This window comes from Schistocerca piceifrons, chromosome X (assembly GCF_021461385.2).
Source record: "Schistocerca piceifrons isolate TAMUIC-IGC-003096 chromosome X, iqSchPice1.1, whole genome shotgun sequence".
NCBI lineage: Eukaryota > Metazoa > Arthropoda > Insecta > Orthoptera > Acrididae > Schistocerca > Schistocerca piceifrons.
Window position 1 is genome coordinate 714928002 of NC_060149.1, and position 26194 is coordinate 714954195.

Below are 26194 nucleotides of genomic sequence, written 5' to 3' on the forward strand. Positions count from 1 at the left end.
ATTAATTTGTTGATTGTGATCCTATTCTCTTCTTGAGCTCCTTGAATGTACGAGTTATTGTCTGTCGCACTCCGCACGAGAATAAGTTCCTGTTTAGCGTTCATAATAATCTGTCTCATATCCTCAAAATATCCCATAAGTATTTTTAGAGGTATGCATGCAGTAAATCGCTTGTACTCCTGGGGTTTTCTACCCTCCGCATCGTCTATGAACCATCCAGCATTTTCTAAACTGTGCAGATCTGCTGGTGATGCCGAGACGTATGTTTTAAGGGTCGATGTTAGACCAACATTGCGTGTACGATCAATCTCAGAACCATTCAGTTCATAGCAAATCTCTTGGAAGAGGAATGCCAATGCGTTGCGTGTCAGCTTGGACCCAACTGTATCGGTGCCATCAGTTTTCTTGAATGACCCCTCGAGATATATGAAACTCTTGCACGGAAGAGTGAGTGTGTCCTGGTGCTGTATGACAATCCTGATTTCATCATTCTTGTTAAACGTGGTTGAAGCGTAAGATTTATGAGAGAAGTATTCTTGACGTATAAGTCTGTCATCATACTCTACTGGATTGGTTATATTGAGTGATGACGTCATTGCAGGGTTTGAGACCAACTGATTTAAGAAATTCGTAGTTCACAGGTGTTATCAGTTTGCTGTTCAGTAGCGAAGTGGCGCGCTGTGTATTGCGTGCACTTGTTTTATACCGCAAGCCCATCTTGTTTTAGATGTAATCGTATAATGATTTCCTCAGCGCGAAAGTCGACAAGTTTATTATTCTGATCCACAATACGCAGCTCCAAATAGCCCAATGTCTGAGCAGTCACTGGAAGGTATATTGCATTGGCAGGTGTCTCAACAATCTTATACCCCGCTGCAACTGAGGGGAAGAATCCGTAAATAGTGTGAATGAGAGTATCGTTGAGATAGGAATTCGTAGCAATGTTACACTCGACACGTATTGTGCTGACTGGGAGTATATCCATAGACTGATTGGACTTGTAAAATTTAGTTGGATCTTTCTTCAAAATCTGCCCTTTTGTGAATCCAAGCAGGGGTCCTATTGAATGTTTCTGGCTAAAGTCAATCGTTGCATTTAGAGTCCTTATTTCAGATTTAAGTGTATTGATGTTTGCACGTAGTTCAATACCTTTTCCAGACTGTTTTAAGAGTTCGTTTAAATCGTCAATATCGTATGCACTAGATTCTATTTCAAGAATATCTTTTTCACCATTAATATCGAGATGCAGTTTATTGTTAGTGTTGGTGATATTCGGGATGCTGTTGTACGTCTCCAGTCCAATCAATGCAACACTCCATTGACCTGCACTCAAATCAATTGGTGGGAAGTAATTTGCACGCAATACAGATGACCGTCCTTTCAACGTCAAAGTGTACGACATTGCATCTGAACGTCAACTGATGAATGAAGGTTTAAACATCCTGCTTATATACGTTAGTTCTTGTTCTTACTCTTCTTCTTTGTGAACGTCAAGAGAAAGATGATGCAAAGATGCCCGCAGAGGTATGTATTAAAGTCCTGATACCGTTGATAATTGTATAGTACATGTCTTCTGTGAGTGAAGTATTGCTGTAATTCTTCGGGTGGTTGCAGGTCACCAAAGGAGTCGAAATAGTAGACTACCCCAGCGTCTTTCATAACGTACGCCACCCAGTTGGTGCCAGGACCTCCGACAACATCTAAATTCACAATACCGCATTCACCAGTTTTCCACATAGTCTTAGGTAATGTATCCCTCATAAACACACCACGGAATCTTGGTATCTTGAATTTATGTCTAACAAACTTAAGAAGGTCTGTATTTGTGAGTGGTCGATCTGGTAGGACCGCTATTGGGCTTTTTTTTTATTTATGAATAGACCAAGACCCTTCTTGTACGGTTTCAAGTATAGGCCTTTTCCAATGACTGCTGCTTCCATCATGCGGTTATGTCTTCTCGCCTCTTCTAACTGGGTTTGCGAGTTTTGCGCATTCTTGACTGTTCGAGCGATAGCTGCAGCCCCACCGGCGAGCGAACCTACCGCTGAGAGCGCGGAGAGGGCTGGGATGAGAAAAGAAATAAAACCGCCGGATGTCTTGGGTATTGATAGAATGCGAGGTGCTTTAACGGATCTTCTCGTTGGTGATTCTTTGTCCTTCATTGCGTTTTTAGCTGCATACATCGCTGTCAGGATACATTTCTTCAAACAACCCTTCTTGTTCTTCATGTTTAGTGCGCGACGTGCAGCGTTCATAACGCGCTTGAAATTCATCACTCCTAATCCTAACTTGATTTTTCCGCGCATGGTTTTATCAACTGCGAATGCCGCGATGCGCTGACCTATACCAATATCTTTTCTTTTCCGTATCGCCTTAGCTTTATCAGCTAAAATCCTATCTGCAATGTGACGACTTGGTAGATCTTTATTTGCTTCGTATGCAATGTCGTGTTCCATGCACGCTTCGTCAAGCAGATTCACTCCCTTATCACCTCGCGCCAAGCGTTTCTGAAGCTTTGTCCCAGGTCCGCAGTAGTTATACCCCGGGATGTGTAATTCCAATGGTAGTTTGTCCAGAACACCACCGCCTCCTCTAATGTGCCCTCGATCGCGCATGTCAGGCTACTGTGGTGGTTGTGGACGATGAATGTTCATTATATAGCAAATCCCTGGCATCAATCCAACTGTTTTGTGTAGCAGGAAAACCAAGCCATTTGACTAGGGCTTTATTTCCAAGTCGTCTTACGACTCTCTCCACGAGAAAAAGATCTGGTTGTGAGCTCTTCTGCATCTCCTCAGTGTAGAAGGAGCCTGCAATTTCTTCACCTTTACTGTCTTTCAATAAATAAGTTCTAGGATTCGTTCGCTGCACATTTGAAACTGTAAATATCTCAGTTGACCAGTTCGGTAGGTATGATTTCTCAAATGCGGTCTTGTGTTTTGAGATAAGCACCAAATCACCTACATTAAATTTCTGTTTGCGTGGATCCAGTATCTTAATGTGAAAGTATACCGTATCCATGAGTGTGTTATCACGAACATCAATTGGCCGCATTTTTATTGTGCTATGTTTGGTTCTATTATATTGAGCAATTATTTCTGGGAGGATATCTGTCCATTTGTATGAGCCACGAAGGTTAAACCGCATCCACATTCTGCCTTTTATTGTTCTGTTCAAGCGCTCTACGATACTTGCCTTCAGGTGAGTGAATGTCGAGTAGTGATGTATTCCATACCGCTGCATCACTGTCTTGAAGTACCTATTGTAGAACTCACCACCATGATCGGTTTGGAGATTGTCCGGGCATCGATTGGTTCCTATCTGTAGCAAGCGTTCAAAAGTATCAGCGACATTTGGTCCGGTTTTTGTCTTGACTGGTATTGCCCATGCAAATTTGGAGTATGTATCAATAACAATTAAAATGTATTTGAAGCCATTATTCTCATGTGAATATTGTCGCAAATCTACAAGATCAGCTTGCCACAAGTCATCCATCCCTTTAATCATGACATGCCTGCGCGGGTATGTTTTGCGTGCTGGTTTGTGTAGTTCTCGAACTACGGTCTCCATACTTATTCGATGATATCTCTCTCTCGAAGCTCAGAGATTATGGAGATAACTTCATTCGAATGAGCTGTATTACCTGCAGCAGCTGATGCCATGAGCAGACGTAGTCGATCTATTAGTTCGTTGGGGTCGTCATAATATATATACTGAGGGACTCGATTGTTCACTGTCTTAAGACCAATGTCAATACCATCTCCGCTGCTGGCACCGTTGTTGTTGTTTTGGTCTTCAAGTATTGGTTTTATAATGGTTTTATACTTCCTGTTGGTTAGGCTTTTGGTGATCTTGTGTACACCAGTCATGTGTAGTATTTGACGGTACGTGTCCTTATCACTAACTGAATAATTTATAGGTTTTTTAGTTGGTCTTAGGAAAATAAGATTCATTAAGCCTGGTGTTCGGTCAAACTGTCTATCAGCTATTTGTATTTTGTCTTCTGTTACAGTTATGGGATGCATGCCCAACATGTACGGTCTTCCCGGGCTAACGCCGAATGTTCTATCTGGCCTGGTGCGTGACTAATAATGAAATCATCAATGGCTTGACTGTCGTTTTGGGTCGTTTTTGTTTTTGGTGAGAGCTGTCGGAGAGACTCAGTAACAGGCTTAAAGGTCTCTCTTAGTGTTTGTTGACGATCAATATACCCTAACCTAAGCAACCGTAATTTCTCTCGGACTGCTTTACGGGCTTGAATGACTTTCTGTTTGGTCGTCGACATCTCAACGTATACTAATCAGACGTCTCTGCGACATGAGGCTTTATATATGCATTCATTTTCTTCAGCTTCTTAGTATGATCACGATAGCCCTTATCGACAACAATCAGGTCTACATCTATTTTTCCCTGAATATGATCGACCTTTTCAGTTAAGTCGGTTACTTTCTTACTGAGTTGATTAACTAGCTCATTTAACTCATTCATCATTCTCAGAAGGGTTTGGTAATAGGTCTCTAGTTCCCTGCGCATACTTGCAACTTTAAGAGCCATAGCTTGAATTTTCGCATCCATGTACAAGCGAATGTTCTGTCTGTGTACACCAATCATCTCAGGTTGAGAGGTGGATATACGCGCGAATTTGTCCATGGTATGACGTAGACTGATGTGCTAACGTCTATTACCTTGTTATATATGCCAAATTCTTGAAAGTTTCGTCTGTATCTACCATCATACAGTTTTCTTGTTTTATCAATAACGAGAAACCCATACTGTGAATGGTTCCAACAGTCTGCACATATCTTTAAGAAATCATTGAACGACATTTCCGTCCCCCACATGTGCTTGGTAAATGTGTCTTAAATTAAGATTGTCTTGCTTGAAGGCTATAATGAGATTTGCGTTATCCCTAACAAGTTGTTTGGGGATTCTGGAATATGTTTGACTTAGATAAAATATGTCAACACCCATATGGCGACCGAAAGAGAAATATTTTCGAATTTGGTCTTGGTTTTCTACTGCAACATCGTCAAATATGAATACTGTGTTTGGTTTTGTTTCTTCAGGTGGGGGGATATCAGAGCTTTCACTGAATGTTGTGTATGTAACGCCATCTACACCTCGAAATATGTCATGCAATGGCTGATACTTGGGTTGAAAGAGTGTTTTTGAGAATAGACAGACATGTTCAAATCGGACACCTTGCACATGAGTTAGCAGAGTCATGAGGACATTAGTCTTGCCGCAGTTGGATGGGCCTACAATAATTGCTCTTATATTATCGGGAAGGAGAATTCCATTTTTCTTGTTCTTCTTCTTCTTCTGCTCTTCACCTGAATCTTCACATGACCAGTCACTGACAACAAAGTCCTTGTGGTGAGGGTGCTTCACCCAGCCAGCCATGATAGTAAATGAGCCATGTACAAACAAGTACTTGACATATATAGAAAATATAATTGAGAGGATAATAATAATATTTGTGTGTAGCCAGTATAGTTCGATCAATTAACCGATTGAGCTATACTGCCTACACGAGGAACACATGTATGAAGAGTAAGATGGTTATAATTTGAGTAGAATTAAAAAATTATTGGATCAATTTGATTATAATAGGAGTGGTGGTCTGAAATAAAAGAGAAACAGGAGATAAGATTAAATATAAATTATTTATTTAAAAATCATACATTGGATGTACTATTTCTGAGGTGTTATCATAATCTGCACGTTTCTTCTTAGAACCTGTACAATATATACCAAATAATTCTCTTTGGTTGGTAATAAATTCTGCACGTATCTCACGCAATCCGATAGATGACTGAGTACTCTGGTTTTTGACACACGCATTTCAATTGGATGTCTGTAGTTTTAATGGCCATATGCGAACGAAGATGCTGCTCAAAATCGTCAATATGTATATTATTAACACGTAGAGAGTTTTTAACATCACTATATGCTGCCTCTATGCTAGGAACCCAACGATTCAGTCTCTCGAGAGCAAACCGTAGAGAGGAGTCTAGGTTGAATAATTTGATAACTGACGAATGCCTTAGATAGACGCTGTCGACACCTGATTTAATGCATAAGGCGCAGTCATCATATACAGTAGTAATGGAAAGTGTGACATCGGCAAGACGAATTTCTGGTGGGGGATGAGTTGGATCATATTCGGTGGTCATTTGTTGATTGATGTAGCGCTCTGCATGACAGATCCCGGCCCAGTCGAACTCGGAAATCGGGACTTTAACACTTTTGGAAATATTTTCAATCTCCATTATAGCTTGGATCCCCCAGACATGATGGACGTCTATAGCAATGTTCACACGTTTGGAACCACTGGAGGTTAAATTATATGTCGTGGTGAATAGCGTAGCCGCACTAGACGTATTCTTTTATTTACAGTATCTAAACTCAGTGGTTGCACTATCACGGGAGTGTTCGATTGTGATGAGTTATATGTAGGCATCCAGTACTGACCACCATTTAGTTGATCTTTAACACCACCAGTGGTTGAATTCGTTGTGTGGTGAGCAGATCGAGCGTCTTCATCACACAAGTTGCTGAGTGGGATGGAGAGCAGCAACTCCTTGTCCTGCTCCAACATGTGAGCTAGGTGGGGTACAGGATCCCACGTGGTCGCTACTGGATCAAATGAGTCGGCTGTCGCTGGTGTAGGTCCGGATGAGATGGTTAACGAAGCTAATGATGATGCAGGTTCGGACGCGTCTGCGGAGCTAAGCATAGTGGCGCTTGACTCTGTTGAAAAAAGAAGATGAATGATTAGATATTAGCGAATAAGTGAAAGCATTGAATAATAAGGGTAATGAACGAGATAGAATAATGTGAAATATGATACTTACTTTTCCGTTTGATCCTGTTCCGAGTGACTGCACTGGAGGTGACTGCAATGGTGCTTCATGATTGTTCTTCTTAGTCTCCCGCTGACTGAGTGACCAAGACTGAGGTCCCGGAACTTAACCTATATATGTCCTACAATGAGGTCATAGGATAGTTGAATCCTATTGGTAGAAGTCGAACATGTGACTCAATTAAGGGATCGTATTGGATACAGCCATTTCCACCACCCCACAAAACCAAACTCTCTCTATGTCACAACCCGCTACGGTAATAAAGACTAGAGAGTCAACACGTGCTGGATACACTGCGTGCGACCTTGTTGTTGTCGACTAACGATGCTTTGGAATGGTGACGGTGTTATGAAAACAGTTCATAATGACTCTGACGTAATGGCCGCCATCATGGATAACGGTATTTTGGAATGGGACCGGCCTTGTTACAATACTCGCGTTGACTTTCAGTTCCAAATGTGCTTCATAGTTCTGAGCGCAACCTAAGCCCGGTGCAAAAATGTCTGCAAATTCTTCACACAGACGAGAAACACTGGCTGAAGGCACAGTCTGATTCACTGATAGGACCTGATTTACAATAGACAAGTTAAACATTTGAAATAAATCTAAACCAAACAAGTTCACTGCAGTAGAAGAACGAAGAACGTAAAATGACACAAGTTTGGTTTGTCCCTTGTATGTTGCAAGAAGAGTGCACTGTCCTAACACAGGGATATTCTGACCTGAATAACTATTTAACTTAACATTTGTGGCACGCAACGGAGGTTTGCCCAATTGTTTGTACGTGTCGTGATTGAGCAATGAAACTGCAGCTCCGGTATCGAGCTGGAATGGTATGACCTTGCCATTAAAGTCCAAATCTACAAAAAGTTTATTGTCCTGCTGACGACAAGAGCGACTGTCTCGTGCAATTTGAACTGATACAGGTACAGCAGCACATGCTAATTGACGTGAATTCCGGCGACGTCGACGCACACTTCGTGCGGGACGAACACAGTCACTGTTAGAGAAAGTGGCACTGGACGAAGCGGAATTAACTACATGAATGTCCATGGGCGAAGGTCCACGAGCTTGAGTGTCCTTGGTTCGATTCAAGCGCGAAGCAAAGGGCCGGGAACGATTGTGATTGTCTGATCTGAGCTTTTTCTGGCAAATACTTTTAACATGTCCTTTTTTATTACAGTAAAAACAAATAGCTTGGCGCGACGGGCAAGTGTCACGCGAATGTCTAGTAGCACACCGCGGGCATGATTTCACTGCATTTGTATGCTGGCGCAGCACACCTGGTTTAGAGCGTGGCGGCAGCTGTGCGGACGTGTGCGAAGGCAGTTTACCGGGCCGTGCAGCGCGCCCGGCGGGCCGGTTAATGTTACACGCGGCCAGCGAAGTTTCAAATGATTCCTGAGCAAAGTCAAGCGTGTCTTGTCTATCCAATATGTCTATCACTTGTTGAAGGGAGGGATTGACTAGTTTCAAAATCTGTTCCCGTATGCAAACATCAGAAACGTTCTGTGCTATTGCATCACGTACCATAGTATCTGAATAAGGGAGTCCACATTCACACTCAAAAGCACAATCCCTTGTAAAGCCTTGCAATGTTGCAACCCACTCCCTATTAGTTTGACCGGCCGTACGTTTTGTACGAAAGAAAGTATACCTCTTTGCAACTACATTGACTGTTTCCTTGAAACAGGCATCTAAAGCAGACAAAATTTCTTCGTAGGACAGAGTTGCTACGTCGCGTCGGGGAAATAATTTCACTATCACACGGTAGGTTTGCACCCCTACACACGCCAATAAATGAGGCTGCCGCTCGTTACCTTGAATTCTGTAGGCGGCGAGATGAAATCCAAACTGGCGTGACCACTCCGTCCATGATTCCTGGGCGGAGTCAAACGGCCTAAAAGGCGGTGCAACTGCATGTTGTGGCTGCGGTAGCGGTGAAGCGGCGGCTGCCGCATCGTTGTGCAGTGCACGTTGACCCTGGACGAGCTGTCCAAGGGCATCCAATAACGCCTGCGTCTGCTGATTCTGCAAGCGATAAAATTCGGACAGTACATCTGGCGAAGCCATGACACAAGTAAATGTAAGCAATTAGAAAGAACAAGACCCTTTCCGTTGACTCGTCGCCAACTGTTGTGGCGTAGAAAGACAGCCACGCCACGGAAGTAGCCGAAAGGCACGCATTTAGCAGGCAAGATATAGGTCTGTAACAGGATACGTAATGAATGTTATAAAGAAAAGTACGTAGCTTCTGGACTACTTAACTTTTATCCATCCTTTTTGGTACATCTGGAGATTGTGGCGATACAAGTGAGACTCTTTAGATACATGGAATGTTACTAATGGCGCCTTGCTAGGTCGTAGCCATTGACTTAGCTGAAGGCTATTCTAACTATTGGCTCAGCTAATGAGCGAGGCTTCGTCCGTGTAGTTGCTAGCAAAGTCGTCCATACAACTGGGGCGAGTGCTAGTCCGTATCTCGAGACCTGCCTTGTGGTGGCGCTCGGTCTGCGATCACACAGTGGCGACACGCGGGTCCGACATGTACTAATGGACCGCGGCCGATTTAAAGCTACCACCTAGCAAGTGTGGTGTCTGGCGGTGACACCACAGTCTGTAAATGTCCAAACAAAATTCAGCATTAATAATTTTAAAACATCAACTTTTATGCGTTTGATACGGTCCTGTGGGTAGAGTATTGATGATGAAGAATCGAAGGTAGTAGGCCGAAGCTATGTACAAGCTAACCTTTCATTTTTCACCTTCGCGTTTGTGATACATTCTTGGAGTTTCTCATTGATGTAACAGACGTTTATTCTGCAGTTTTCGATGTTATTTACAACCAAGGGTTTGCTTTCTCAGTAATTAATTCCTTCTGTTTTGTAACTTCGGTCTGATTAAAAAACAAAGATGAATTTGCTGTGAATGAAATAACCAGCAATGACATTTATGTTCCTTTTTGTCACAAATATTCGACAATTATTTCCAAGTATGTTGCGATTTCCGATGGCGTGGTTAGGCACGAACCTTAGAGGACAGCTTAAACGCTTTCTTAAATTTGTTGGTCAAGACAGCGATTGAACCACGCAAGTGACGAACATTCACTCGTCGTTGTGGCATATCGCTATGCTGCCTAGAGTCTCGCGAAGAGACCATAAGGATAAAATCAGAGAGATTAGAGCCCACACAGAGGCATACCGACAATCCTTCTTTCCACGAACAATACGAGACTGGAATAGAAGGGAGAACCGGTAGAGGTACTCAAGGTACCCTCCGCCACACACCGTCAGGTGGCTTGCGGAGTATGGATGTAGATGTAGATGTAGATGGCTGGAGAGCGGCGGTTGACTTCCAGGGTCTGGGCAGCCAGGCAATGACCCCTTGTTCGCGGCCCGCTGTGGGCAGTGAAGGTAGCGAAGACGCCAAGACTGCTGCTGACTCAAGTTTGTGGGACCCTTACCAAATAGGACTAGCAGAGGACATCGAACGTATACAGAGGAGGGCAGCCCAAATGGCCACAGATTTGTTTTACCCGCGGGAGAGTGTCGCAGACATGTTGAGAAAACTGAACTGGCAAACTCTAGAAGGCTCACTTGGGACAAGGGAGCCTACTAAGAAAGTTTCAAGAACAGGCTTCAAATGATAACTGTAGGAATATACTACAATCCCCAACATACCGCTCCCGTAGGGACCGTGAGGACAAAATTAGATTAGTTACAGCACACACAGATGCATTTAAACAGTCATTCTTCCTGCGCTTCGTATGTGAATGGAACAGGGAAAAGCCTAATAATTGGTATATCGGGAAGTTCCCACTGCCATGCACTTCACAGTGGTTCGTAGAGTGTAGATGTAGATGTAGATATTTGATAAAAAGTATCCGCATACCCATATGCAATGTAAAATCGACGACAAATTTGTGAAGAGAGGCGGACCCGGCAGAACAAAAAGAGGCCTGAAGTATTGTGTTGTCAGCATAGAAGCAGTAATAGCACAATATCTCAGTGACTTTCAGCGTGGACTGATCATCGTATGTCATCTGAGTAGCAAATCCATCAGGGACATATCAACCTCCTAAAGCTGCCCAAGTCGACTGTTGGTGACATGATTGTGAGCTAGAAACGCCGAGAAACAACAACTGCTAAATAAAGATCAGGCAGATCCCATATATTGACGCACATGGTCCGTCGAACACTATGGAGGGTGGTTGTAGATAACCACATGATACCAGCGGGAGGAGTACGGAACTGCTACCAGCAGTCCAGTTATCACAATTACTGTGCATAGCGAATTAAAAGGAGAGTGCTCTAGCAGGTCCTCATAAGCCACACATTTCTGTAGTCAGTGCTAAGCGACGCTGGAGATGGTATAAAGCTTGACACCACTGGACAGTGGATGACTGGAATGGACTAATTTGGATTGATGAATCACGGTATAGCCTTGGTAATATAACGAATGGATATGGGTTTGGTGAATGCGTTATGAACATTACCAGTTATCATGTATAGTGTCAACAGTGAAGTATAGAGGAGGTGGTATTACGGTATGTATATGTTTATTGCACTTAAGAAAACACTAAATGCGTAAGGATATGACCACATTTTACAGCACTATGTACGGCGTGAAATTGAGGAACAGTTCGGAAAAAGTGATCGTTTGTGTCGGCATGACAATGGATCCTGTCATAAAGCAGTCTCTATGAGACAATATTTTGTGGACAATAACATTCCTGAAATGGACTGCCCTGCGCACAGTCCAGACTTGAACCCAATGGAACGCCATTAGCATGAGGCAGAATGTGTACTTCGCTCCAGACCCCAGCCTCCAACATCACAACCTTCTGTGGTTCCGGCTCTTGAAGAAGAATGGGCCGCCACTCCTCCACAGACATTCAGACGTCTCAATAAAACTGTCCCCAGCAGAGGTCTAGCCGTCATCAAGGAGAAGGACGGACACACCCCATATTAGCGTCCAGCATTAGGTGTCTGGTTATGGTACATCACGCACAAGATCAACAAGGACGAGATCGGACACATTAGGGATAGTACAAATTTATTTATTGATTTATTACAAAAATATATTTTACTTATCGCACTATTATGGTGCAAAATTTAAAGTAGTCTGTATTATACACTGGAGAGCCAAAACAACTGGTACATCTGCTTAATATCGTGTAGGGCCCCCGCGAGCACGCAGAAGTGCCGGAACACGACGTGGCATGGACTCGACTTATGTCTGAAGTAGTGCTGAATGGAACTGATACTATGAATCCTGCAGGGCTGTCCATAAATCCCTAAGAGTACGAGGAGGTGGAGGTCTCTTCTGAATAGCACGTTGCTACGCAGCCCAAATATGATCAATAATGTTCACGTCTGGGAAGTTTGGTGGGCAGCGGAAATGTTTAAACTCAGAAGAGTGTTTCTGGAGCCACTCTGTAGCAATTCTGACGTGTGGGTTTTCGCATTGTCCTGCTGGAATTGCCCAAGTCCATCTGAATGCACAATGAACATGAATGGATGCAGGTGATCAGAAAGGATGCTTACGTACGTGTCACCTGTCAGAGTCGTATCCAGCGGTATCAGCGGTCCCGTATCACTCCAACTGCACGCGCCCCACACCATCACAAAGGTTCCAACAGCTTGAACAGTCCCCTGCTGACATGCAGGGCCCATGGATTTATGAGGTTGTCTCCATACCCGTACACGTCCGTCTGCTCCGATACAATTTGAAACGAGATTCGTCCGGCCAGCCAACATGTTTCCAGGAGGCGTAAAGCTTCGTGTCGTGCAGTCATCAAGGGTGTACGAGTGGGCCTTCGGCTCCGAAGCCCATATAGATGATTTTTCGTTGAGTGGGTCGCACGCTGACACTTATTGATGGCCCAGCATTGAAATTTGCAGCAATTTGCGGAAGAGTTGCACTTCTATCACGATGAACAATTCTCTTCAGTCGTCGTTGGTCTCAGTCTTGCAGGATCTTTTTCCGGCCAAAGCTATGTCGGAGATTTGACGTTTTGCTGGATTTCTGATATTCACGGTACACTTGTGAAATGGTCATACGGGAAAATCCCCACTTCATCGCTACCTCGGAGAAGCTGTGTCCCAACGCTCGTGGGCTGACTATAACACTATCTTCAAACTCACTTAAATCTTGATAATCTGACATTGTAGCAGCAAAATGGTGCAAGATATCGAAAGGAAGATTTTGGCAAATGATAGTAGGCAGAAGAGGACATAATTTTATTGAATAAGTAATATTCTTGACTCTTGTAGGATATCAATCAAATATATTTTTAAGGGGACAAAATACTTTTTAACAACATTCAAAAGTTCGTGAAAAGGTGAGTACAGTGATATAACGCTCGTTATTGTTGGCACTGAAACATTTCGCAGAAGTTTCCATTAAATGTACTTTAGTTGAAAGGCAAGGCCACTACTGAGGTGCAAAAACCCCTTTTGGAATCTCATACCAGGCGCCATCGTTATGTGCTGCAAGAAGGTAGGCTTACACCATTAACAAGGGGACCATCAGACCTGTTAATCACGGATTTTGGCGAGTCTTAGTTATGTTTGGGAGGGACCTGTGCTGCGTACCTGGCTAGCGGCTTTTCATGCGACGGTCCGCAGTTACCGAGAAAAACGATGTTAAAATTTTATGCGTATCTCCTATACCCGTAGCGTTAGTCATGTTTCGAACAAGCTAGCGTAACTTAGCGGTTGTTCAACACTCGTTCAACCATAGTTGCTTCCACCATCTGCCCAATGTTTTTATGTCACCATCGTTGCAGGCGGAAAATTAGAGAAAAAACAGCTAACGTGGTCGTTTGTAAAATGGAGGCTGCTATGGCTTGAAGTAAAAAGAAGGAGAAAAAGCAGTAAAGTATCTGTGCAGAAACGGAAAGATTGTTAAAAAAAAAAACAGCTGAGGTTCACGGCTTCCACGCTGGCGGTACGGGTTCTAATCATGACTGTGTCCATTTTCTTTTCTGTCAGTTTAATTGTACGGAATATCACTAAATAGTAAATGCAGCCGCGGAAGGATTCCAGGTACAGACCAAAGTACTCGTCCCTAACTTTAACTTCGATTATGTAATTAGAACCAATCGAACACGCTGCCAGTAACATCGACGTAAATTAGATCCCTTGCGGAACAATGTGCGAAAATCGTTCCTGCGCAGAAAAATGATTTGTACAAGATTAGTCCTTTCTTCACAACACATTATACAGTAACTACGTCAGGAAAGGTATTCACACACGTTTTCTTATGTATGCAAGAACCATCCGGGAAATTTGGTCGGGTTCTTCAAAACAGAGTTGACGAGTTGACTTACAAACGAAAGAAATGTAATTGTGCCCTGTACGAAGTCAGGGAAGTTGACGAAAGTGCTCTACGAGGATTTTTTAAAATCTGTCAGTCTTCTCTGCGTGGGAAAAGAAAAATTTATTCACATTTTACTTATGTGGGATGGTCAGACTGCTCAGACACTTCACGACCAAATCTTTGTTGATGAAAAAAGGTATGCACCTGCACCATAAAAATTATCCCATCCAATTGTACTCCAATTTGACATCCATGTAATGTTTACTTTTGCAGACAGGTTAAAACTTTCACGAAAAAATTCAGAATGCTCCAGAGTAGCTAAAGACTAGGGAAGATTACATAAAAATGTATTAATTCTGCATCAGTTTTGAGCACCTGCTTTCACAGGAAAGGTACACGTGGTTCGCATCGAAGTTGATCGGCGAAAGAACAAAATTTTTGAACTGAAACGAATTGTGGTTTCCGGAACCGCTTCTAAAAAATCTGTTTGCCTGTAAGGCAGTAGTTTTCATAAAAAGTGTGTGGTGCTCTGCGAATTTGCGTTTCTGTTGCTTCTATGACAAATGTCATCCGGAATTCTGTGCTAGCACAGCATACGATGCAGTCGATAGCTAGTAAGAAGATTCTATAATCTATTCTGTAACGAATAGAATACACGTTTGAGGACCTTTTCCTATAATTATTGATTTGTTAATGAAATTACCAAGGCGAAAATGACTACTTTTTAATAATTTTGCATGACATGTACAGTTTATCGATATTCAGTATGATAAAATTGAAAGAAAGATAAAAAGACAAAACACACAGGCAGGACTGTAACCCGTACCGCTAGCCTGGTAGCCGCGAACGTTAACTGCTGTACTATATTCGCTCTGTCGAAAGACGGTTAGCGGTACGAGCATAGGAGGTATGCATAAAACTTCAACATCGATCTTCTCGGAAACTAGGAGCCGTCGCATCAAAAGCCACTAATCTGGCACTCAATATACATAAGATTCATCAACATCCGTGATTAACAAGTCTAATGGTCCCCTTGTAAGATAAAACGGATCTCCTCCTGGGTCACTTTACACGACATAGATACAGTTTCAAGTAAAACTGTTGCAAATGGAGTTGCATGCCAACTTCTAGCGTATCGGAAGGGGCGAGGAAAACTATTTCAAACATGTGTATATGCTCATGTGTAAGTGAACAGCTTCTATGGAGAAGAGTGAAGCGTCGAAAGAATTTGCTAAAAAGGAAGAGCCTGCCATGAGAGCCACACTTGGTGGGAATTACACCGCAGTAGCTTCCGTGTGCTAGCAAATGTTACTTCATTCCCATATCCTCGTGTCATGGCAACTACTGATTTGTCTTTCCTCAGATAAATATACCATTTCGTGGCAGACATTTCCAGTATTTTCGAGAACGTTTTCTGAACAGTCCAAATTCAGATATCTACAACTGAGGTCTCCGCCAAGTCACCCACCGTTGGAAAAAAGTGTCGCATTGACGGGTGAATATTTAGAGAAAGTCTAAATCCAGCACTATGTTTCATAATCGCAAGTAGATTTTTTAAACTTCATGACTATCTTTCGTAGATCTGTATGCAGGAAGGACCTCTCCAGCTAAATGTGCAATTTCAACTATCTGTATTAATAAATAGGTTATGACGACTTGTAGGGATTCCTAAGGTCTTCTGTTCAAAGATAAATATAGAGTCTTACTGTCATGATATATTACTTATCCGAATATTCATACACTTTAAGGTATAACTTACGTAAAGCTGCATATAAGAGGCTACGCTGCATAAACTGCAAGAGTAATTCCTAACAATCCGAACTCGATGGTTTGCTGCGTGGAAAGACAGCTGCCCTCCTCATGTCTTCCAAAGATGCCTTATTATCCCCATTGTAACCCTACTCCATAAGTCACGGCTTCTGACACAGCTATTTTCAATAGCGAAAATCAGTGTGGTCACTGGGATCAACACTAAACTCACCACAACAGTGTTCAAAATCTCTAATTTGGAAAAGAAAAGGATGATACCGTACCTTACTTATCAGAGCAACATAAAATTGAAACATTTATACACAGAGGAAAAATATGACAATATGTTCCTATTTATTTAAAATACCCTGACTGAAAAGTGGAGTACCAGCTTCCTCGTTCTACCTTCCTCAGCACCTTTAAAATTTTCCCCAAAAATTGCTTTTTTTTTAACATGCAGCTCACTTCACTCCCAAAACCTCCTCACACTGTAACTCACTCATACCCACTAGTCCATAGTTGTAAGTCGCTCACATCCATCCACTTCCAGTTCACCTTCCTCATTCTCTCATTTAGCCCAACTCATTGCCATTATCTCTTTGTATCTCTCTGTCATTGTCTTCCTATCACAGTCCCCTTCATTGTGTCCTACTACTACATTCTCCTCTCAGTGTCACTGTCTCCATCCTGCTCTCTCCTACTTGTAATATCTCATTCCTTCCTTCCTACTACTGCTATCTATTCTCACTGTCACTACTCACTCTTTCTCGGTCTCATTGTCATATACTCTGTCTCTCATTACCACTGGCTCTTACCCACTTCACCTTTCTCTTTCTCTTTGTTTTTGTCTCCTTCAACCTCTTCAAAAAAATGGTTCAGATGGCTTTCAGCACTATGGGACTTACCATCTGAGGTCACCAGTCCCCTAGACTTAGAACTACTTAAACCTCACTAACATAAGGACATCACACACACCCATGCCCGAGGAAGGGTTCGAACCTGCGACCGCAGCAGCAGCACGGTTCCGTACTGAAGCGCCTAGAACCGCACGGCCACAGCAGCCGGCTCACTCTTTTCCTAGCACTTTTCTGTCACGGTGAATTATGTTTCACTCCTACTGTGTCCCTCTCTTTCTCTCGCATTGGTTATTTTCTTCCTTCGCAATTTGTATAACACAAACACTGCCTGCAATCTTCCATTGTTTATTACTTTTCCGTCTTTTTGCCACTGCCACTGTCTTCCTCTCTCTCAGCAGCAAAAACTGCAAATATGTTCACACGCCATGCTTTTTGGGAAAATTTTTAAAGGTGCCGATGAAGGTAGAATGAGATAGTTAGTACCCCGCATTTCAATCAGAGTCTTTTAAATACACAGGAACATATTCGCATTCGCATAGGAGTATTCTTCATCTGATTCCCGTCTTTTCTCTGATGCAGCAGGGCATGTAACTCATATGAAAAGAAATGTAGCGGTCAATGACTTGTAGGTAGTTCACTGATAAGAAATTGGAGTTACGCAAAATTAATTTTGTACCTCAGACCGGATTTTACGTCCAAAAAAGTTTTGTATGTGCTTCAGTACTACAACATTGGGCTCCCAGATGATAAAGGAGATAGTTTACTGCATATTTTTCGTGCGGCGTAACTTTATGAACGATGTTTTCGCCTCACGCCATATTTTACGTGAGTATTTTACTTGTACAAGTAGCATAAATTCTAACCTTTGTATCTTGAAAACGGATAAAGATATGAAGAATATTTTCAAAGTTGTTAGAGATCGGGATCTTAGTAATACGTCTAAAAACTTACAGCCATTTGCTGTGCATAGCCATCTGGGAATCCATGGCTGGGTTTTGATACCCAAAAGACAAGATTTTTTGGTGTTTCTCGAGAATGGATAAATAGTTTAGAATACAGAGAGAGAGCTTTCCTAGATAAACGCATAAATAATATGCCGTTAAAATTTTAGTACTGTGCTGTGATTATTTGTTATTTATATTCTGCCTCATACCGGATTTTAGGTGTAGAAGTAGGGTAACTTTGAACCTCTGTATCTTGGAAACGGATAAAGATATCAAGAAAATTTTCTAGGTTGTTCGAGATCGGGATCTTAGAAAAATATGCCATTTTCTGTGCATAGCCGTCTTTGAATCCGCGGCTGGGTTATGGTCCGCTGGTGACGGCGAAAATATAATAAAAATACCTTTTTTGGCGTTTTCCCAGGAACCGCATACCAACTAACAGTGCCTCCATAAGTTGCATTAACCCCACCATAGATCACATATGATTCAAAAATAACAAACCGATTTGCTTCATTTGCTTAGCAGGTTGGAAGTGTGTAGTATTTTCTTTGACGGTGTACTGCAGGATAGTAACACTAAGACGATCCTTCTGCTGAATACTCAAATGATCCACAGACCAAGGGGTATCCAAAACACTTGACCCAACCTTTTTATCATCAACAGAACCCGAGGTATGAGCACCGAAAAATCCCGTTTTTATGCGCGCCGATTTGTAACGTATTATGTATGGCATGCTATCACATTCATACGTATTTCAATACGCAAAATCAGTGCCGTGTGGTAGCCAATAATAATCCATAAGCCAATTTCATCATCGCGATCATACTATCGTGTGCCGCATCTATTGAACATAACAACATTGTCTGTTCTTAAGAGAAATTTAACATCAAACCAATAGTTACCCGAGGCACTTTTAACAACTATATCAGTTTCAACCGTGGGCATCCGCAGGCAGGGGCTGTGGGAGTAACTGCTCATAGTGGGAATTCATGTAGTTCACGAACGTGAAATTCGATCTGTAACAACTGTAGGGTCCCAAATACGTAAATTACCTATACATTTATCAGCAAAATGACCTGAAAATATCTCTAAATGGGGCAAAAAACATATGTAAAGTAGAATATAAAGTGAGCTAAAGTAATGAAAAGCTTTATAGGAGGTTGAAACTGAAATTACAAAAAGGACAATTACTTAAAAACCGCTATGCTTTTCACTAAGAAATATCATTCTTTGAAGTTGCAGGAACATTGTTGTATAATATTTTACAGTTATTGCAGTGTATGACAACCAGCATGGAGATGTTCTCGAAAGTGAGGGGTTCAAATGGTTCAAATGGCTCTGAGCACTATGGGACTCAACTTCTGAGGTCATTAGTCCCCTAGAACTTAGAACTACTTAAACCTGACTAACCTAAAGACATCACACACATCCATGCCCGAGGCAGGATTCGAACCTGCGACCGTAGTGGTCGCGCGGTTCCAGACTCTAGCGCCTAGAACCGCTCGGCCACTCCGGCCGGCAAAGTGAGGGGCGTATGTTGTTGGAGAACACGTGTTTGTACTTAGAAGAACACTGAACGTTTGCAGAAACAGCTCGAGTGTTCGTTTTGATATTTGCCTTTAGTTTCAGAAACGAATCTAAAAAAATTAACAAAGTAATATCGATATTTCACAAATGGACATTACGTTTGATACAATACCGATACAAAATACAGATGTTTTTGTTTCAATATACGTACCAGGCACAAGTTAACAGTAAGTGACATGATAATGACAATTAGCAAATGAACTGTTCATATATTTTCAACAAGTACGAATGCATACTTGAGCAACAGCGTTGCGTTTTTCTTACAGGCAGGTGCTTTGTTCGTTCTTACCAATATTAAAAGAATTAACTGTTGCATTATAATCGACGTTGAACACAAAAAAGTAATAATGGAAGTAAAATCTGGAAAATGACATCATCCTTGAAAAATTAAGTAAAGTATGACTCCTACGTGGCGAAAAACGCAAAATTATATTTAAAATTGTTATGATGGCGACTAACGAGTCGTCGCCAATGTTTACTGGTGGCCAATGCTAAATAGAAACATATAAATCACAACAGGTTTGTCAGTAACGTCGATAAGGTGCTGGCTGCATGGTCTGGATCTGCAACGACTAAAATAATTAGAAGTCGTTGGTAAAAAATAATATACAGGGTGAAAGTATTTAAACCGACAAACTCTGGGAGGTTGTAGGGGACATAAAAACAAATATTTTCCCGAATGTCATTTTTTCCTATGAGGAGTATTTAAACCGGTAGAGGAAGATTTCTCTGGCGACAAATTAATTAAACCAACAAAAAAGTCCAGGGGGGACATATCTGGGGATCGAGCAGCCCATGGTACAGGATCACCTCTGCCAATCCACGTTTCTGGGAACCGTCGGTCCAGGAATCGACGCACACGACGACTGAAATGTGCCGGCGCCCCGTCATGTTGGAGCCACATGCGTTGTCTTGTAGGGAGCGGGACGTTTTCCAGCAATTCTAGCAATGCTCTGGCGAGAAAATTGTAATAGTGCCTGCCATTTAATGGCCTAGGTAGCAGATACGGCCCAGTTAAACAGTCCCCAACAACACCGACCCACACATTAACGAAGAACCGCACTTGATGAGCGCTAGTAACTGTGGCATGTGGGTTATCCTCACTCCAAACATGCGAATTGTGCATGTTGAAGACTCCATCACGTCCGAACGTTGCTTCATCGGTAAAAAAACACAGAGAATGGAAATGTAGGATGCATTTCACAGTGTCCCAGGTACCACTGCGAAAACTGTGCTCTGGGTGGATAATCAAATGGTTCCAGGTTGTGGACACGCTGTAAGTGAAATGGACGTAACAATTTCTCTCGAAGGACTGTTCTTACATTCGTCTGATTCGTACCCATGTTACGTGCAATTGCACGACTGCTGATTGAAGGATCCCGCTCCACATGCTGCAAGACAGCTTCCTCAAATTTTCAACGTTCTTACCGTGCTACGGCGTCCCTGTCTAGGTAATCTGCTAAATGACCCGGTCTCACGCAGACGTTGGTACACAGCAGCCAAGGTCGTATGATGCGGGATACGGCGATTAGGATATTGTTGTTGATAAACCCGCGGTGCAGCTCGTCCGTTGTGGTGCGCTACATAGTACGCACCAACCATATCAGTGTACCCACTCCAGGTGTATCGCTCCATTAGTAAACAGAGACAGTGCACTACTACACTAGTGGACAGCAGTTGCCTACAACTGAAGAGCGTAACACGCCCTCTAACAACTGAAGATCGTAATACGGCCTCTAACAACTGAAGAGCGTAATACGGCCTTCACCGGTTTAAATACTCCTCATAGGAAAAAATGACATTAGGGAAAAATATTTGTTTTGATGTCCCCTACAACCTCCCAGAGTTTGTCGGTTTAAATACTTTTCACCCTGTATATTGTACGTAACTGGTTGCACGGACTTCTTCTTGGCTGCATACATATAATTATAAACAGATAGCTATTGAGGTCTCACTTAGGCTATACGTTACTAAGCGCCTTGTTAGAGGTTGCTTCCTATTAGCTGAAGGCTGTGTTACTTCACTACTTGACGTCCCGAGCAAGAGTGGACGAGAGGTCGCCAGAAACTTGATGCAAGCCGCAGAGCGGCGCTAGCGGCGCTGGTCGCGACTCGAGGGTCCAACGATACTAATACGGACCGCGATCGATAACTGCAACCCCTAACAAGTGTGGTATCGAGCGTTGATACCACAAAATTTCCACAGCTAGAATTTCCAGATTTTAGTACTTGTGTACAACACCTGTCTCATAAGGAAAGAAAGATTATATATCGAAAAACAATAAACTACTGGAGCGCGCTGAGAAGTAATGCCTACGAATTTTTTATATGAAAACTCTTAAAGCATTTTAAATAAAACAAACTTTATTAGCATTCTACATCTTTATTCTTGATGTCTACAGACATATCTCTCAACATTGTCACCCTGGCAAGGAACACAAATCTCTGAACGAGAGACCAGTTTGTTGATACCGTCACTGTAGATTGTTTGACATTGTTGACGGAGCCACAGCCTCACCTCAGGTTGCACCGCTTCATTACGATAAACGTGAACTCCTTCAAAGTGTTCTGGTGTTTTAAGGTGTTTTGGAAACGGATGAAAATCTAATCGGGCAAAGTCGGAAATGTTCAAATGGTTCAAATGGCTCTGAGCACTACGCGACTTGCCGGCCGGGGTGGCCGAACGGTTCTAGGCGCTACAGTCTGGAACCGTGCGACCGCTACGGTCGCAGGTTCGAATCCTGCCTCGGGCATGGATGTCTGTGATGTCTTTAGGTTAGTTAGGTTCAAGTAGTTCTAAGTTCTAGTGGACTGATGACCTCAGCAGTTAAGTCCCATAGTACTCAGAGCCATTTGAACCATTTTTGAACTATGCAACTTAACTTCTGAGGTCATCAGTCGCCTAGAACTTAGAACTAATTAAACCTAATTAACCTAAGGACATCACACAGATCCATACCCGAGGCAGGATTCGAACCCGGCTCCAGACTGTAGCGCCTAGAACCGCACGGCCACTCCGGCCGGCAAAGTCGGAAATGTGTGGAGGATGATCGATGACAGTGAAACAAAGGCGTCTAATTGTTGCAGATGTTGCAGCGTTCGTGTATGGTGTGGTATTGTCATGCTGAAGAAGAGGTTGCTCCGTGTGACGACGAACCCTTCGAATTCCTGCTTTCAGTTTTCTGGGCGCCTCGCAGTACCTTGCAGAGTTTATGGTGGCGCCTACAGGAATGGATTCCATTTGCAACATACCTTGAACATCCCAGAACACCATCAGCGTGCCTTTGCCTCAGTGATACTTAATGACGGAACTCCAATATTGTTCTCTAGTTTTTGAGGTCAAAACGGTGAATCCAGCTTTCATCATCTGTCACAATGTTGTTAAGGAACCCACCATTCTCACGCTCAAAATCCAACAGAAACTGTTGACATATATCCAATCTCCTCTGTTTCATATTCTGAGCGAGCATTCGAGGCATCCACCGTGCACGTAGTCTTCTGTAGCTGAAATCTGTAGCGATGATAAAATGGTTCAAATGGCTCTGAGAACTATGGGACTTAACATCTGAGGTTATCCGTCCCCTAGAACTTAGAACCACTTAAACCTAATTAACCTAAGGACATAACACACATCCATGACCGAGGCAGGATTCGAACCTGCGACCGTAGCAGTCGCGCGATTTCGGACTGAAGCGCCTAGAACCGCTCGGCCACAGCAGCCGGCCAGTGATGATCTGTACACGCTATTGTGATATACCACACTTACCTGATGGCTGTGTTTTTGTTATCTGTCGATTTTTTCTAATGAGTTCTTCACCCGTTACCAATGAGTCTCGTCGACTGCTTTACACGGTCGTCCACTACGAGCTCTGTCACACACGTTGATGTTAAAACAACCATTTTCCTCATTACGCGCATGAACAACCCGGTGCCGCACATTACTAATATCGATATAATTGTTCGTCAGGATAGAAGTCAGGAGCGGAGGCCGTTGTAAAATGAAAATTAATTGAGTGGAATGGACCCAGTTTATTCTTGTAATGATGGTACAGTGGTGCCTACGTAGGGCTGAGCAGCCCCAAGAGGGGTTGCCGTCTGCTCATCAGAGAGGCAGAGGCTAGAGGAGCGTCTACTCGGGGCCGAGGTCAGAAGCTAAGAGAGCGCGGAGCTGTTTCCAAGCCGCCCTCGCCGCTCCCGGCCGCGTCCCCACGTGATCACCCGATTAGTCTCTGATTGGAGGATTGATTCCGCCAACGCGCCTTGCTAGTAGCGTGCCCCCGTCAGCGCAACCAACCCGTGGGACTTGAGTCTGACCGAGGAGCACGTGGCAGGAATGTGCCGACCATGGTCTTCCGGCCAGCACCTTCCACCACAGTATGCCCAAGCCGGCTACGGCCGAACATTATGCATTGAAAATTTATTTAAATAAAATTTTGTCGGCAATGATCCCTCTTGGGGGTCTCCTCCCTGCACATCCTTTCCCCTTCCGAAAAAGGCTCTCTGGATGAAAATGAATGATCTTATTCTAATCGATTATTCCAATTAAAAAATATATGATCATTATGAAGGGTCCCATAACATAGTGATATCAATATGTGCAAATGTTACAAGGTGGCCTGAAGGGCCTGAAGGAAGGCTCTTGAATAACAAACTTGTGAAGTTGGTGCGCCGGCAGTTTGGCGGCGCCATGCTGTGAATGTGTGCCGGCGGTATCAGTGGTGGTTGGTACCCAGGCGATGATGAGGGGCACCGGAGCACAGCACACTGAAACACTCCACCCTCGTGGGGGTGAGAGAATGCTCCCAGGCCTAATAGTCACAAGGGGGTTTTTCCCCGTAATATTACTTTGAGTTCTTAAATCTAGGATTACAATGGTAATTGCCCAAGTGGGTGAATGAGAACATTACAAAATGACAAAAATTTAAAGAGAAAACAAAATGACTTACATGAGGGTTAAAACTCGACAGTTAAATTGTGATTCCATAGACTTTACATAGAAATACAAATCCATCACAAAATTAGTTCATTGACCTGACACTTAGACTACAACTTAATTCTAAGGGGGGGGGGGTCATGCCTGATCGCATGCACCAAGGTTGGCAGGTAGTTTCAGGTGTGATATTCACCTTCAGGTTGTGGGGGTGGTACTACTTCTCGGAAGGAAGTGAAACATTTGCAAAACCCTCTTTTACAGAGTATCCAGGATACTATAATCAGAATTATTACAGTGATGATTACCGAACCAGCGCTGGGTAATACAACGGTGGTTAATCGCTTGGTTTGGTGCCAATCAGCAATATGTGAGGCCACTCGGTCAAGAGCAACTTGGTTGTGTTCCTGGGTAAGGAGATGATTGACCGATTGGAGTAGATCTGAATCATTGGTATTCGGTAAATTCTTCAGCTTCTCATGGTGATGGATTTTAAAAGAGTTCAGGAAGGTATAAGGTAAACGTGGGAATGGTGACTTGAAAGGTGGAGTGCAATTGAGCTGATATCCTCATAGAAGCAGCGTATACGTCACATCTTGAACTATTATACACTAGGCCACTATTATTCAGTGTTATCCGGTACGATTCAGTCTCTGACATTGAACGGTGGCACACCAGGGTGGCGGTGACAGTCTGTGGAACAGCGAACAGAAAACTGTTGCCAACAGGCTGAATTATTGGTTGACGAAGTGAGACTAGAACACGAGGACATGGAGGGGTAGTAGTTTCAGCTAAGAACAGTGACATCTCGCACTCAGTAGTGTTAGTGTGTAAAATTAGCGTGGAGCATAAGTAATGTGTTGTATGGAAGCAACGGGATAGTTCAGCGCGAGTGAGAGTGGCGTGAGTTTGTCGATCCCGACTAACTACTAAAAATTCTTGAGTCTGCCAAACAACATGGTGATGAAGGGTAGCCCAAGAGACTGGAAAAGTGTATATTTGATAGCACTCGTATTCGCAATTTGCGCACGTGATTGGCAACCTCATTCGCATCCGAATACCGTCAGAATTACGGGTAAGTCGGACCTCCAATGCAGCATAGTAAAAGGGGAGGTTGCTTTCCCGCACGGCATAAAGCATTTGTTTAGGGGCCAAAATTTGCGACGACACATTGTGTAGCATGTGCAAGAAGGGCTCTGAGGGTAACAGATGAGGACTGAGCTTTCCTTGCAGTCCGAGTTGAATGGCCGAGTGTAACATGTGCACGTGTAACTGTGCTGTGTGTATATTAAATAAAAGAATCTGCGTGGTCTTCATAATGTCCAATGTGATAGTTAGATTACGTAATCCCGAGCGAAGATGAGTCCACTCTTGGTTAAGGGATTGTTCAAGTGCACCATAGTGTCGTGTTAATATGTCGGCTACAACTTGTATTTGTCTAGTTGTGGCTAACAGGTTATTCTCAAGATGTGTCAGGCGCACCTGTTGATGTACCAACACTTCGTGATTAACTTGTGTTTCCGAAAGCGCTTGCTGTGTGTCCAAATCCCAGCGTTTTGCGTCTGTTTCGTCAGGAGTCCCAAAGACAGATTTTAATAATGTACCTCCAACGGGCAACCAGGCTCGTTTGAAACGAGGCAGTGGTACTGCATCCCTAATACTGTTCAATTGACTTCGAAGGGTTGAAAGAATTCTAGTCACTTCCCACAAAGATCGGAGAAACTCATGTTCCTTCGTCTGCGTCAAGAAGGTTTCATATTTTGACAATTGCTGAGCTGTATCATATAAAGCACGGTCTTCCTCTTCTAATAATGTTAGGTTGACATCAGCTAACACAATAGCATAATGTGGAGTATGCACCAGATTGTGACGACGTCCAAAAAGCACGCCAGATGTGGAAGGGTAGACGTGAAATGGAGGCGCCTTAACGGCGACGACG